This window comes from Lagopus muta (assembly GCF_023343835.1).
Source record: "Lagopus muta isolate bLagMut1 chromosome 3 unlocalized genomic scaffold, bLagMut1 primary SUPER_3_unloc_1, whole genome shotgun sequence".
Lineage (NCBI taxonomy): Eukaryota > Metazoa > Chordata > Aves > Galliformes > Phasianidae > Lagopus > Lagopus muta.
Genome location: NW_026040150.1, coordinates 83,807 through 98,040, shown reverse-complemented (window position 1 = coordinate 98,040; position 14,234 = coordinate 83,807). Strand labels below are relative to the sequence as shown.

General features: G+C 53.6%; 1 protein-coding gene across 1 annotated transcript in view; it reads left to right on the top strand.

Moving 5' to 3' along the window:
- The first annotated feature begins 13,752 nt into the window (after nt 1–13,752).
- The window catches only part of LOC125687458 (histone acetyltransferase KAT8-like), a 46,406-nt gene continuing 45,924 nt past the window's right edge, over nt 13,753–14,234 (top strand). The window contains exon 1 of the mRNA XM_048932611.1: nt 13,753–13,827. The gene's annotated coding sequence lies outside the window, so the exon portion shown is untranslated. The remainder of the gene's footprint in view (nt 13,828–14,234) is intronic.

Genomic DNA, 14,234 nt, shown 5'->3' with positions numbered 1-14,234 from the left:
CCCATACAGCTCCATAGTGACCCCATAGAGCTCCATTGTGACCCCATAGAGCTCCATAGTGACCCCATAACAGCTCCATAGTGACCCCATAGAGCTCCATAGTGACCCCATAGAGCTCCATAGTGACCCCATACAGCTCCATAGTGACCCCATAGAGCTCCATAGTGACCCCATAGAGCTCCATAGTGACCCCATACAGCTCCATAGTGACCCCATAAGAGCTCCATAGTGACCCCATAACAGCTCCATAGTGACCCCATAGAGCTCCATAGTGACCCCATAGAGCTCCATTGTGACCCCATAGAGCTCCATAGTGACCCCATAACAGCTCCATAGTGACCCCATACAGCTCCATAGTGACCCCATAGAGCTCCATAGTGACCCCATAACAGCTCCATAGTGACCCCATAGAGCTCCATAGTGACCCCATAACAGCTCCATAGTGACCCCATACAGCTCCATAGTGACCCCATAACAGCTCCATAGTGACCACATAGAGCTCCATAGTGACCCCATAGAGCTCCATTGTGACCCCATAACAGCTCCATAGTGACCCCATAACAGCTCCATAGTGACCCCATAAAGCTCCATAGTGACCCCATAGCAGTTCCATAGTGACCCCATAGAGCTCCATAGTGACCCCATAGAGCTCCATAGTGACCCTATAGAGCTCCATGGTGACCCCATAGAGCTCCATAGTGACCCCATAAGAGCTCCATAGTGACCCCATAGAGCTCCATAGTGACCCCATAACAGCTCCATAGTGACCCCATAGCAGTTCCATAGTGACCCCATACAGCTCCATAGTGACCCCATAGAGCTCCATAGTGACCCCATAGAGCTCCATAGTGACCCCATAACAGCTCCATAGTGACCCCATAACAGCTCCATAGTGACCCCATACAGCTCCATAGTGACCCCATAGAGCTCCATAGTGACCCCATAACAGCTCCATAGTGACCCCATAGAGCTCCATAGTGACCCCATAACAGCTGCATAGTGACCCCATAGAGCTCCATAGTGACCCCATACAGCTCCATAGTGACCCCATAAAGCTCCATAGTGACCCCATAGCAGTTCCATAGTGACCCCATAGAGCTCCATAGTGACCCCATAGAGCTCCATGGTGACCCTATAGAGCTCCATAGTGACCCCATACAGCTCCATAGTGACCCCATACAGCTCCATAGTGACCCCATAGAGCTCCATAGTGACCCCATAGAGCTCCATAGTGACCCCATAACAGCACCATAGTGACCCCATAGAGCTCCATAGTGACCCCATAACAGCTCCATAGTGACCCCATAGAGCTCCATAGTGACCCCATAAAGCTCCATAGTGACCCCATAGAGCTCCATTGTGACCCCATAGAGCTCCATAGTGACCCCATAGAGCTCCATTGTGACCCCATAGAGCTCCATAGTGACCCCATAACAGCTCCATAGTGACCCCATAGAGCTCCATAGTGACCCCATAGAGCTCCATAGTGACCCCATACAGCTCCATAGTAACCCCATAACAGCTCCATAGTGACCCCATAGAGCTCCATAGTGACCCCATACAGCTCCATAGTGACCCCATAAAGCTCCATAGTGACCCCATAGCAGTTCCATAGTGACCCCATAGAGCTCCATAGTGACCCCATAGAGCTCCATAGTGACCCTATAGAGCTCCATGGTGACCCCATAGAGCTCCATAGTGACCCCATAAGAGCTCCATAGTGACCCCATAGCAGTTCCATAGTGACCCCATAGAGCTCCATAGTGACCCCATAACAGCTCCATGGTGACCCCATAACAGCTCCATAGTGACCCCATAGAGCTCCATAGTGACCCCATAGAGCTCCATAGTGACCCCATAACAGCTCCATAGTGACCCCATAGAGCTCCATAGTGACCCCATAGAGCTCCATAGTGACCCCATAACAGCGCCATAGTGACCCCATAAAGCTCCATAGTGACCCCATAGAGCTCCATAGTGACCCCATAGAGCTCCATAGTGACCCCATAACAGCTCCATAGTGACCCCATAGAGCTCCATAGTGACCCCATACAGCTCCATAGTGACCCCATAGAGCTCCATAGTGACCCCATAGAGCTCCATAGTGACCCCATACAGCTCCATAGTGACCCCATAAAGCTCCATAGTGACCCCATAGCAGTTCCATAGTGACCCCATAGAGCTCCATAGTGACCCTATAGAGCTCCATGGTGACCCCATAGAGCTCCATAGTGACCCCATAGAGCTCCATAGTGACCCCATAACAGCTCCATAGTGACCCCATAACAGCTGCATAGTGACCCCATACAGCTCCATAGTGACCCCATACAGCTCCATAGTGACCCCATAAAGCTCCATAGTGACCCCATAACAGCTCCATAGTGACCCCATAGAGCTCCATAGTGACCCCATAGAGCTCCATAGTGACCCCATAACAGCTCCATAGTGACCCCATAGAGCTCCATAGTGACCCCATAACAGCTCCATAGTGACCCCATAGAGCTCCATAGTGACCCCATAACAGCTCCATAGTGACCCCATAGAGCTCCATAGTGACCCCATAGAGCTCCATAGTGACCCCATAACAGCTCCATAGTGACCCCATAGAGCTCCATAGTGACCCCATACAGCTCCATAGTGACCCCATAACAGCTCCATAGTGACCCCATAAAGCTCCATAGTGACCCCATAACAGCTCCATAGTGACCCCATAGAGCTCCATTGTGACCCCATAGAGCTCCATTGTGACCCCATAGAGCTCCATAGTGACCCCATAACAGCTCCATAGTGACCCCATAGAGCTCCATAGTGACCCCATACAGCTCCATAGTGACCCCATAGAGCTCCATAGTGACCCCATACAGCTCCATAGTGACCCCATAACAGCTCCATAGTGACCCCATACAGCTCCATAGTGACCCCATACAGCTCCATAGTGACCCCATAGAGCTCCATTGTGACCCCATAGAGCTCCATAGTGACCCCATAACAGCTCCATAGTGACCCCATAGAGCTCCATAGTGACCCCATAGAGCTCCATAGTGACCCCATACAGCTCCATAGTGACCCCATAGAGCTCCATAGTGACCCCATAGAGCTCCATAGTGACCCCATAACAGCTCCATGGTGACCCCATAACAGCTCCATAGTGACCCCATAGAGCTCCATAGTGACCCCATACAGCTCCATAGTGACCCCATAGAGCTCCATAGTGACCCCATAACAGCTCCATAGTGTCCCCATAGAGCTCCATAGTGACCCCATAGTGCCCCATAGTGACCCCATAGAGCTCCATAGTGACCCCATAGAGCTCCATAGTGACCCCATACAGCTCCATAGTGACCCCATAGAGCTCCATAGTGACCCCATAGAGCTCCATAGTGACCCCATAAGAGCTCCATAGTGACCCCATACAGCTCCATAGTGACCCCATAGAGCTCCATAGTGTCCCCATAGAGCTCCATAGTGACCCCATAGAGCTCCATAGTGACCCCATAACAGCTCCATAGTGACCCCATAACAGCTCCATAGTGACCCCATAGAGCTCCATAGTGACCCCATAGAGCTCCATAGTGACCCCATAGAGCTGCACAATGACCCCGTAACATTTCCATACTGACCCCCATAGAGCTCCATGGTGACCCCATTCATGTTCTATAGTTACCCCATAGCAGCTCCATGATGACCATCAGAGCTCCATCGTGACCCCATAGAGCTGCACACTGACCCCATAACAGTTCCATAGACACTCATGGAGTTCCATCCTGACCCCATCGGGCCCCACAGCGACCCCAGAAGAGCCCCATAGTGACCCCTTAACAGCCCCATAGTGACCCCATAGGGCAACATAGCGACCCCATAACAGCCCCATAGCGACCCCATCACAGCCCCATAGTGACCCCATAACAGCTCCATAGTGACCCCATAACAGTTCCATAGTGACCCCATAACAGCTCCATAGTGACCCCATAACAGCTCCATAGTGACCCCATAACAGTTCCATAGTGACCCCATAACAGCCCCATAGTGACCCCATAACAGCTCCATAGTGACCCCATACAGCTCCATAGTGACCCCATAGAGCTCCATAGTGACCCCATAACAGCTCCATAGTGTCCCCATAGAGCTCCATAGTGACCCCATAGTGCCCCATAGTGACCCCATAGTGCCCCATAGTGACCCCATAGAGCTCCATAGTGACCCCATAGATCTCCATAGTGACCCCATAACAGCTCCATAGTGACCCCATAACAGCTCCATAGTGACCCCATAGAGCTCCATAGTGACCCCATAGAGCTCCATAGTGACCCCATAGAGCTCCATCGTGACCCCATAGAGCTGCACACTGACCCCATAACAGTTCCATAGACACTCATGGAGTTCCATCCTGACCCCATAGTGCCCCACAGCGACCCCAGAAGAGCCCCATAGTGACCCCTTAAGAGCCCCATAGTGACCCCATAGGGCAACATAGCGACCCCAGAACAGCCCCATAGTGACCCCATAGTGCCCCACAGCGACCCCATAAGAGCCCCATAGCGACCCCATAACAGCCCCATAGTGACCCCATAACAGCCCCACAGCGACCCCAGAACAGCCCCATAGTGACCCCATAACAGCCCCATAGCGACCCCATCACAGCCCCACAGCGACCCCACAACAGCCCCATAGCGACCCCACCACAGCCCCATAGCGACCCCATCACAGCCCCACAGCGACCCCATCACAGCCCCATAGTGACCCCATAACAGCCCCATAGCGACCCCCTAACAGCCCCACAGTGACCCCATAACAGCCCCATAGCGACCCCATAACAGCCCCATAGTGACCCCATAACAGCCCCATAGTGACCCCATAGGGCAACATAGCGACCCCATAACAGCCCCATAGCGACCCCATCACAGCCCCATAGTGACCCCATAACAGCTCCATAGTGACCCCATAACAGTTCCATAGTGACCCCATAACAGCTCCATAGTGACCCCATAACAGTTCCATAGTGACCCCATAACAGCTCCATAGTGACCCCATAGAGCTCCATAGTGACCCCATAACAGCTCCATAGTGACCCCATAACAGTTCCATAGTGACCCCATAACAGCTCCATAGTGACCCCATAGAGCTCCATAGTGACCCCATAACAGTTCCATAGTGACCCCATACAGCTCCATAGTGACCCCATAACAGTTCCATAGTGACCCCATAGAGCTCCATAGTGACCCCATACAGCTCCATAGTGACCCCATAGAGCTCCATAGTGACCCCATAACAGCTCCATAGTGTCCCCATAGAGCTCCATAGTGACCCCATAGTGCCCCATAGTGACCCCATAGAGCTCCATAGTGACCCCATAGAGCTCCATAGTGACCCCATACAGCTCCATAGTGACCCCATAGAGCTTCATAGTGACCCCATAGAGCTCCATAGTGACCCCATAGAGCTCCATAGTGACCCCATAAGAGCTCCATAGTGACCCCATACAGCTCCATAGTGACCCCATAGAGCTCCATAGTGTCCCCATAGAGCTCCATAGTGACCCCATAGAGCTCCATAGTGACCCCATAACAGCTCCATAGTGACCCCATAACAGCTCCATAGTGACCCCATAGAGCTCCATAGTGACCCCATAGAGCTCCATAGTGACCCCATAGAGCTGCACAATGACCCCGTAACATTTCCATACTGACCCCATAGAGCTCCATGGTGACCCCATTCATGTTCTATAGTTACCCCATAGCAGCTCCATGATGACCATCAGAGCTCCATCGTGACCCCATAGAGCTGCACACTGACCCCATAACAGTTCCATAGACACTCATGGAGTTCCATCCTGACCCCATCGGGCCCCACAGCGACCCCATAAGAGCCCCATAGTGACCCCTTAACAGCCCCATAGTGACCCCATCACAGCCCCATTGTGACCCCATAAAAGCCCCATAGCGACCCCATCACAGCCCCATAGTGACCCCATAACAGCCCCATAGTGACCCCTTAACAGCCCCATAGTGACCCCATAGGGCAACATAGCGACGCCATCACAGCCCCATAGCGACCCCATCACAGCCCCACAGCGACCCCATAACAGCCCCATAGTGACCCCTTAACAGCCCCATAGCGACCCCATAACAGCCCCATAGCGACCCCATAACAGCCCCATAGTGACCCCATAGGGCAACATAGCGACCCCATAACAGCCCCATAGCGACCCCATCACAGCCCCATAGTGACCCCATAGAGCTCCATAGTGACCCCTTAACAGCTCCATAGTGACCCCATAGCAGTTCCATAGTGACCCCATAACAGCTCCATAGTGACCCCATAACAGCTCCATAGTGACCCCATAGAGCTCCATAGTGACCCCATAACAGCTCCATAGTGACCCCATAGAGCTCCATAGTGACCCCATAACAGCTCCATAGTGACCCCATAGAGCTCCATAGTGACCCCATAACAGCTCCATAGTGACCCCATAGAGCTCCATAGTGACCCCATAACAGCTCCATAGTGACCCCATACAGCTCCATAGTGACCCCATAGAGCTCCATAGTGACCCCATAACAGCTCCATAGTGACCCCATAGAGCTCCATAGTGACCCCATAACAGCTCCATAGTGACCCCATAGAGCTCCATAGTGACCCCATAACAGCTCCATAGTGACCCCATAGAGCTCCATAGTGACCCCATACAGCTCCATAGTGACCCCATAGAGCTCCATAGTGACCCCATAGAGCTCCATAGTGACCCCATAGAGCTCCATAGTGACCCCATAGAGCTCCATAGTGACCCCATAGAGCTCCATAGTGACCCCATACAGCTCCATAGTGACCCCATAGAGCTCCATAGTGACCCCATAACAGCTCCATAGTGACCCCATAGAGCTCCATAGTGACCCCATAACAGTTCCATAGTGACCCCCATAGAGCTCCATAGTGACCCCATAACAGCTCCATAGTGACCCCATAAGAGCTCCATAGTGACCCCATAGAGCTCCATAGTGACCCCATAACAGCTCCATAGTGACCCCATAGAGCTCCATAGTGACCCCATAACAGCTCCATAGTGACCACATAGAGCTCCATAGTGACCCCATAACAGCTCCATAGTGACCCCATAAGAGCTCCATAGTGACCCCATAACAGCTCCATAGTGACCCCATAGAGCTCCATAGTGACCCCATAACAGCTCCATAGTGACCCCATAACAGCTCCATAGTGACCCCCATAGAGCTCCATAGTGACCCCATAGAGCTCCATAGTGACCCCATAACAGCTCCATAGTGACCCCATAGAGCTCCATAGTGACCCCATAACAGCTCCATAGTGACCACATAGAGCTCCATAGTGACCCCATAGAGCTCCATAGTGACCCCATAGAGCTCCATAGTGACCCCATAGAGCTCCATAGTGACCCCATAGAGTTCCATAGTGACCCCATAGAGCTCCATAGTGACCCCATAACAGCTCCATAGTGACCCCATAAGAGCTCCATAGTGACCCCATAGATCTCCATGGTGACCCCATAGAGCTCCATAGTGACCCCATAGATCTCCATAGTGACCCCATAACAGCTCCATAGTGACCCCATAGAGCTCCATAGTGACCCCATAGAGCTCCATAGTGACCCCATAGAGCTCCATAGTGACCCCATAACAGCTCCATAGTGACCCCATACAGCTCCATAGTGACCCCATAACAGCTCCATAGTGACCCCATAGAGCTCCATAGTGACCCCATAACAGCTCTATAGTGACCCCATACAGCTCCATAGTGACCCCATAGAGCTCCATAGTGACCCCATAGAGCTCCATAGTGACCCCATAGAGCTGCACACTGACCCCATAACAGTTCCGTAGACACTCATGGAGTTCCATCCTGACCCCATAGTGCCCCACAGCGACCCTAGAAGAGCCCCATAGTGACCCCTTAACAGCCCCATAGTGACCCCATAGGGCAACATAGCGACCCCCAGAACAGCCCCATAGTGACCCCATAGTGCCCCACAGCGACCCATAAGAGCCCCATAGCGACCCCATAACAGCCCCATAGTGACCCCATAACAGCCCCACAGCGACCCCATAACAGCCCCATAGTGAACCCATAACAGCCCCATAGCGACCCCATCACAGCCCCACAGCGACCCCACAACAGCCCCATAGCGACCCCACCACAGCCCCATAGCGACCCCATCACAGCCCCACAGCGACCCCATCACAGCCCCATAGCGACCCCATCACATCCCCATAGCGACCCCACAGGGCAACATAGCGACCCCTTAACAGCCCCATAGCGACCCCATCATAGCCCCATAGCGACCCCACAACAGCCCCATAGCGACCCCATCACAGCCCCACAGCGACCCCATCACAGCCCCCACTGCGACCCCATAACAGCCCCATAGCGACCCCAACACAGCCCCATAGTGACCCCATAGGGCAGCATAGCGACCCCAGAACAGCTCCATAGTGACCCCATAACAGCTCCATAGTGACCCCATAACAGTTCCATAGTGACCCCATAACAGCCCCCATAGTGACCCCATAACAGCTCCATAGTGACCCCATACAGCTCCATAGTGACCCCATAGAGCTCCATAGTGACCCCATAACAGCTCCATAGTGTCCCCATAGAGCTCCATAGTGACCCCATAGTGCCCCATAGTGACCCCATAGTGCCCCATAGTGACCCCATAGAGCTCCATAGTGACCCCATAGAGCTCCATAGTGACCCCATACAGCTCCATAGTGACCCCATAGAGCTCCATAGTGACCCCATAACAGCTCCATAGTGACCCCATACAGCTCCATAGTGACCCCATAGAGCTCCATAGTGACCCCATAACAGCTCCATAGTGACCCCATAGAGCTCCATAGTGACCCCATAACAGCTCCATAGTGACCCCATAGAGCTCCATAGTGACCCCATAGAGCTCCATAGTGTCCCCATAGAGCTCCATAGTGACCCCATAACAGCTCCATAGTGACCCCATAGAGCTCCATAGTGTCCCCATAGAGCTCCATAGTGACCCCATAGAGCTCCATAGTGACCCCATACAGCTCCATAGTGACCCCATACAGCTCCATAGTGACCCCATAGAGCTCCATAGTGACCCCATAAAGCTCCATAGTGACCCCATAGAGCTCCATAGTGACCCCATAGAGCTCCATAGTGACCCCATAAGAGCTCCATAGTGACCCCATACAGCTCCATAGTGACCCCATAGAGCTCCATAGTGACCCCATAACAGCTCCATAGTGACCCCATAGAGCTCCATAGTGACCCCATACAGCTCCATAGTGACCCCATAGAGCTCCATAGTGACCCCATAGAGCTCCATAGTGACCCCATAACAGCTCCATAGTGACCCCATAGAGCTCCATAGTGTCCCCATAGAGCTCCATAGTGACCCCATAGAGCTCCATAGTGACCCCATAGAGCTCCATAGTGACCCCTTAACAGCTCCATAGTGACCCCATAGAGCTCCATAGTGACCCCATAGAGCTCCACAGTGACCCCATAGAGCTCCATAGTGACCCCATAACAGTTCCATAGTGACCCCATAGAGCTCCATAGTGACCCCATAACAGCTCCATAGTGACCCCATAAGAGCTCCATAGTGACCCCATAGATCTCCATGGTGACCCCATAGAGCTCCATAGTGACCCCATAGATCTCCATAGTGACCCCATAACAGCTCCATAGTGACCCCATAGAGCTCCATAGTGACCCCATACAGCTCCATAGTGACCCCATAACAGCTCCATAGTGACCCCATAGAGCTTCATAGTGACCCCATAAGAGCTCCATAGTGACCCCATACAGCTCCATAGTGACCCCATAACAGCTCCATAGTGACCCCATACAGCTCCATAGTGACCCCATAACAGCTCCATAGTGACCCCATAGATCTCCATAGTGACCCCATAACAGCTCCATAGTGACCCCATAGAGCTCCATAGTGACCCCATAACAGCTCCATAGTGACCCCATAGAGCTCCATAGTGACCCCATACAGCTCCATAGTGACCCCATAGAGCTCCATAGTGACCCCATAGAGCTTCATAGTGACCCCATAGAGCTCCATAGTGACCCCATAACAGCTCTATAGTGACCCCATAGAGCTCCATAGTGACCCCATAGAGCTCCATAGTGACCCCATAGAGCTGCACACTGACCCCATAACAGTTCCATAGACACTCATGGAGTTCCATCCTGACCCCATAGTGCCCCACAGCGACCCCAGAAGAGCCCCATAGTGACCCCTTAACAGCCCCATAGTGACCCCATAGGGCAACATAGCGACCCCAGAACAGCCCCATAGTGACCCCATAGTGCCCCACAGCGACCCCATAAGAGCCCCATAGCGACCCCATAACAGCCCCATAGTGACCCCATAACAGCCCCACAGCGACCCCAGAACAGCCCCATAGTGACCCCATAACAGCCCCATAGCGACCCCATCACAGCCCCACAGCGACCCCACAACAGCCCCATAGCGACCCCACCACAGCCCCATAGCGACCCCATCACAGCCCCACAGCGACCCCATCACAGCCCCATAGCGACCCCATCACATCCCCATAGCGACCCCACAGGGCAACATAGCGACCCCTTAACAGCCCCATAGCGACCCCATCATAGCCCCATAGCGACCCCACAACAGCCCCATAGCGACCCCATCACAGCCCCACAGCGACCCCATCACAGCCCCACTGCGACCCCATCACAGCCCCATAGCGACCCCAACACAGCCCCATAGTGACCCCATAGGGCAGCATAGCGACCCCAGAACAGCTCCATAGTGACCCCATAACAGCTCCATAGTGACCCCATAACAGTTCCATAGTGACCCCATAGTGCCCCACAGCGACCCTATAAGAGCCCCATAGCGACCCCATAACAACCCCATAGTGACCCCATAACAGCCCCATAGTGACCCCATAGGGCAACATAGCGACCCCATAACAGCTCCATAGTGACCCCATAACAGCCCCATTGTGACCCCATCACAGCCCCATAGCGACCCCATAACAGCCCCATAGTGACCCCATAGGGCAACATAGCGACCCCATCACAGCCCCATAGCGACCCCATCACAGCCCCATAGTGACCCCACAACAGCCCCATAGCGACCCCATCACAGCCCCATAGCGACCCCATCACAGCCCCATAGCGACCCCATCACAGCCCCATAGCAACCCCATAACAACACTAAATTCCAAAACACACTAATAAATCACTAAATGGATTGTATTGGAAGGGTCCTGAAAGATCAATAAATGAGTTGGGGTGAAAGGTGCTGGAAGGGCACAGGGATTTGGGAGGGTTTCTGAAGGGTCCTGGAAGGGCACAGGAAATGGGAGGGTTGGGCTGTTGGGTCCTGGAAGGTCAAAGGGATTTGGGATGGTGGGGCTGAAGGGTCCTGGAAGATCAATAAATGAATTGGGGTGAAGGGTCCTGGAAGGTCACAGGGATTTGGGATGGTTTCTGAAAGGTCCTGGAAGGTCACAGGGATTTGGGATGGTGGGGCTGAAGGGTCCTGGAAGGTCATCACTAAACGGATTGTATTGGAAGGGTCCTGAAAGATCAATGAGTGAGTTGGGCTGAGAGGTCCTGGAAGGTCACAGGATTTGGGATGGTGGGGCTGATGGATCCTGGAAGGTTACAGGATATGGGAAGGTTGGGATGAAGGGTCCTGGAAGGTCACAGGGATGTGGGAGGGTTTCTGAAAGGTCCTGGAAGGTCACAGGGATGTGGGAGGGTTGGGCTGAAAGGTCCTGGAAGGTCAAAGGATATGGGTTGCTTGGGCTGAAAGGTCCTGGAAGGTCACAGGGATGTGGGAGGGTTGGGCTGATGGGTCCTGGAAGGTCAAAGGATATGGGTTGCTTGGGCTGAAAGGTCCTGGAAGGTCACAGGGATGTGGGAGGGTTGGGCTGATGGGTCCTGGAAGGTCAAAGGATATGGGTTGCTTGGGCTGAAAGGTCCTGGAAGGTCACGGGGATGTGGGATGGTGGGGCTGATGGGTCCTGGAAGGTCACAGGGATTTGGGATGGTTTCTGAAAGGTCCTGGAAGGTCATCACTAAACGGATTGTATTGGAAAGGTCCTGAAAGATCAATAAATGAGTTGGGCTGAAGGGTCCTGGAAGGTCACAGGGATTTGGGATGGTGGGGCTGAAAGGTCCTGGAAGGTCACAGGGATTTGGGATGGTTGGGATGAAAGGTCCTGGAAGGTCACAGGAAATGGGATGGTGGGGCTGAAAGGTCCTGGAAGGGCACAGGATATGGGATGGTGGGGCTGAAGGGTCCTCGAAGGTCACAGGGAATGGGATGGTGGGGCTGAAGGGTCCTGGAAGGTCAAAGGGATTTGGGATGGTGGGGCTGAAAGGTCCTGGAAGGTCACAGTGATATGGGATGGTGGGGCTGAAAGGTCCTGGAAGGTCACAGGGATTTGGGATGGTGGGGCTGAAGGGTCCTGGAAGGTCACAGGAAATGGGATGGTGGGGCTGAAGGGTCCTGGAAGGTCATCACTAAATGGATTGTATTGGAAGGGTCCTGAAAGATCAGTAAGTGAGTTGGGCTGAAAGGTCCTGGAAGGTCACAGGGATTTGGGATGGTGGGGCTGAAAGGTCCTGGAAGGTCACAGGGATTTGGGAGGGTTGGGATGAAAGGTCCTGGAAGGTCACAGGGATTTGGGATGGTGTCTGAAAGGTCCTGGAAGGTCAATAAATGAGTTGGGGTGAAGGGTCCTGGAAGGTCACAGGGATTTGGGATGGTGGGGCTGAAGGGTCCTGGAAGGTCATCACTAAACGGATTGTATTGGAAGGGTCCTGAAAGATCAGTAAGTGAGTTGGGGTGAAGGGTCCTGGAAGGTCACAGGGATTTGGGAGGGTTGGGATGAAGGGTCCTGGAAGGTCACAGGAAATGGGATGGTGGGGCTGAAAGGTCCTGGAAGGTCACAGGGATTTGGGATGGTGGGGCTGAAGGGTCCTGGAAGGTCACAGGGATTTGGTTGCTTGGGCTGAAAGGTCCTGGAAGGGTCAATGGGATGTGGGATGGTGGGGCTGAAGGGGTCCTGGAAGGTCATCACTAAATGGATTGTATTGGAAGGGTCCTGAAAGATCAATAAATGAGCTGGGCTGAAAGGTCCTGGAAGGTCACAGGGATTTGGGATGGTTTCTGAAGGGTCCTGGAAGGGCACAGGAAATGGGAGCGGTTGGGCTGTTGGGTCCTGGAAGGTCAAAGGGATTTGGATGGTGGGGCTGAAAGGTCTGGAAGGTCACAGGATTTGGGATGGTGGGGATGAAGGGTCCTGGAAGGTCATCACTAAATGGATTGTATTGGAAGGGTCCTGAAAGATCAATAAATGAGTTGGGGTGAAGGGTCCTGGAAGGTCACAGGGATTTGGGATGGTGGGGCTGAAAGGTCCTGGAAGGGCACAGGGATTTTGGGATGGTGGGGCTGAAAGGTCCTGGAAGGTCACAGGATTTGGGATGGTTGGACCGATGGGTCCTGGAAGGTCATCACTAAACGGATTGTATTGGATGGGTCCTGAAAGATCAATAAGTGAGTTGGGGTGATGGGTCCTGGAAGGTCATCTTTGAATGGGTTTTATTGTAAGGGTCCTGGAAGATCAGTAAAGGAATTGGGCTGAAAGGTCCTGGAAGGTCAACGGCAGGAGGATGGACGAGAGCCACTCCGCGCTGGGCAGCTCCGCCCCTCCCATTGGTGCGATCTTACCGGAAGTCCCTCCCCCCCGCGCATGCGCAGTGAGCTCCGTGGAGCATCGGAGCGGTCGGGCGGTTCCGGTGGGGAACGGAGTGAGAGAGCGGGTGAGGGGGGGGCGAGGGATGTGGGGCGGCTGTGGGGTTATGGGGTGTGGGGGGTTGTGGGGTCTGTATGGGGTGAGTGGGGTTATGGGGTGTGGGGTTATGGGATGTGAGGGGTTATGGGGTGTGTGGGGTTATGGGGTCTGTATGGGTTATGGGGTCTGTATGGGGTGAGTGGGGTTATGGGGTGTGGGGGGTTATGGGGTCTGTATGGGGTCTGTATGGGTTATGGGGTGTGGGGGGTTATGGGGTCTGTATGGGGTGAGTGGGGTTATGGGGTGTGGAAGGTTATGGGGTCTGTATGGGGTTCTGGGGTCTGTAAGGGGTGTGTGGGGTTATGGGGTGTGAGGAGTTATGGGGTGTGGGGTTATGGGGTCTGTATGGGGTTATGGGGTGTGAGGGGTTGTGGG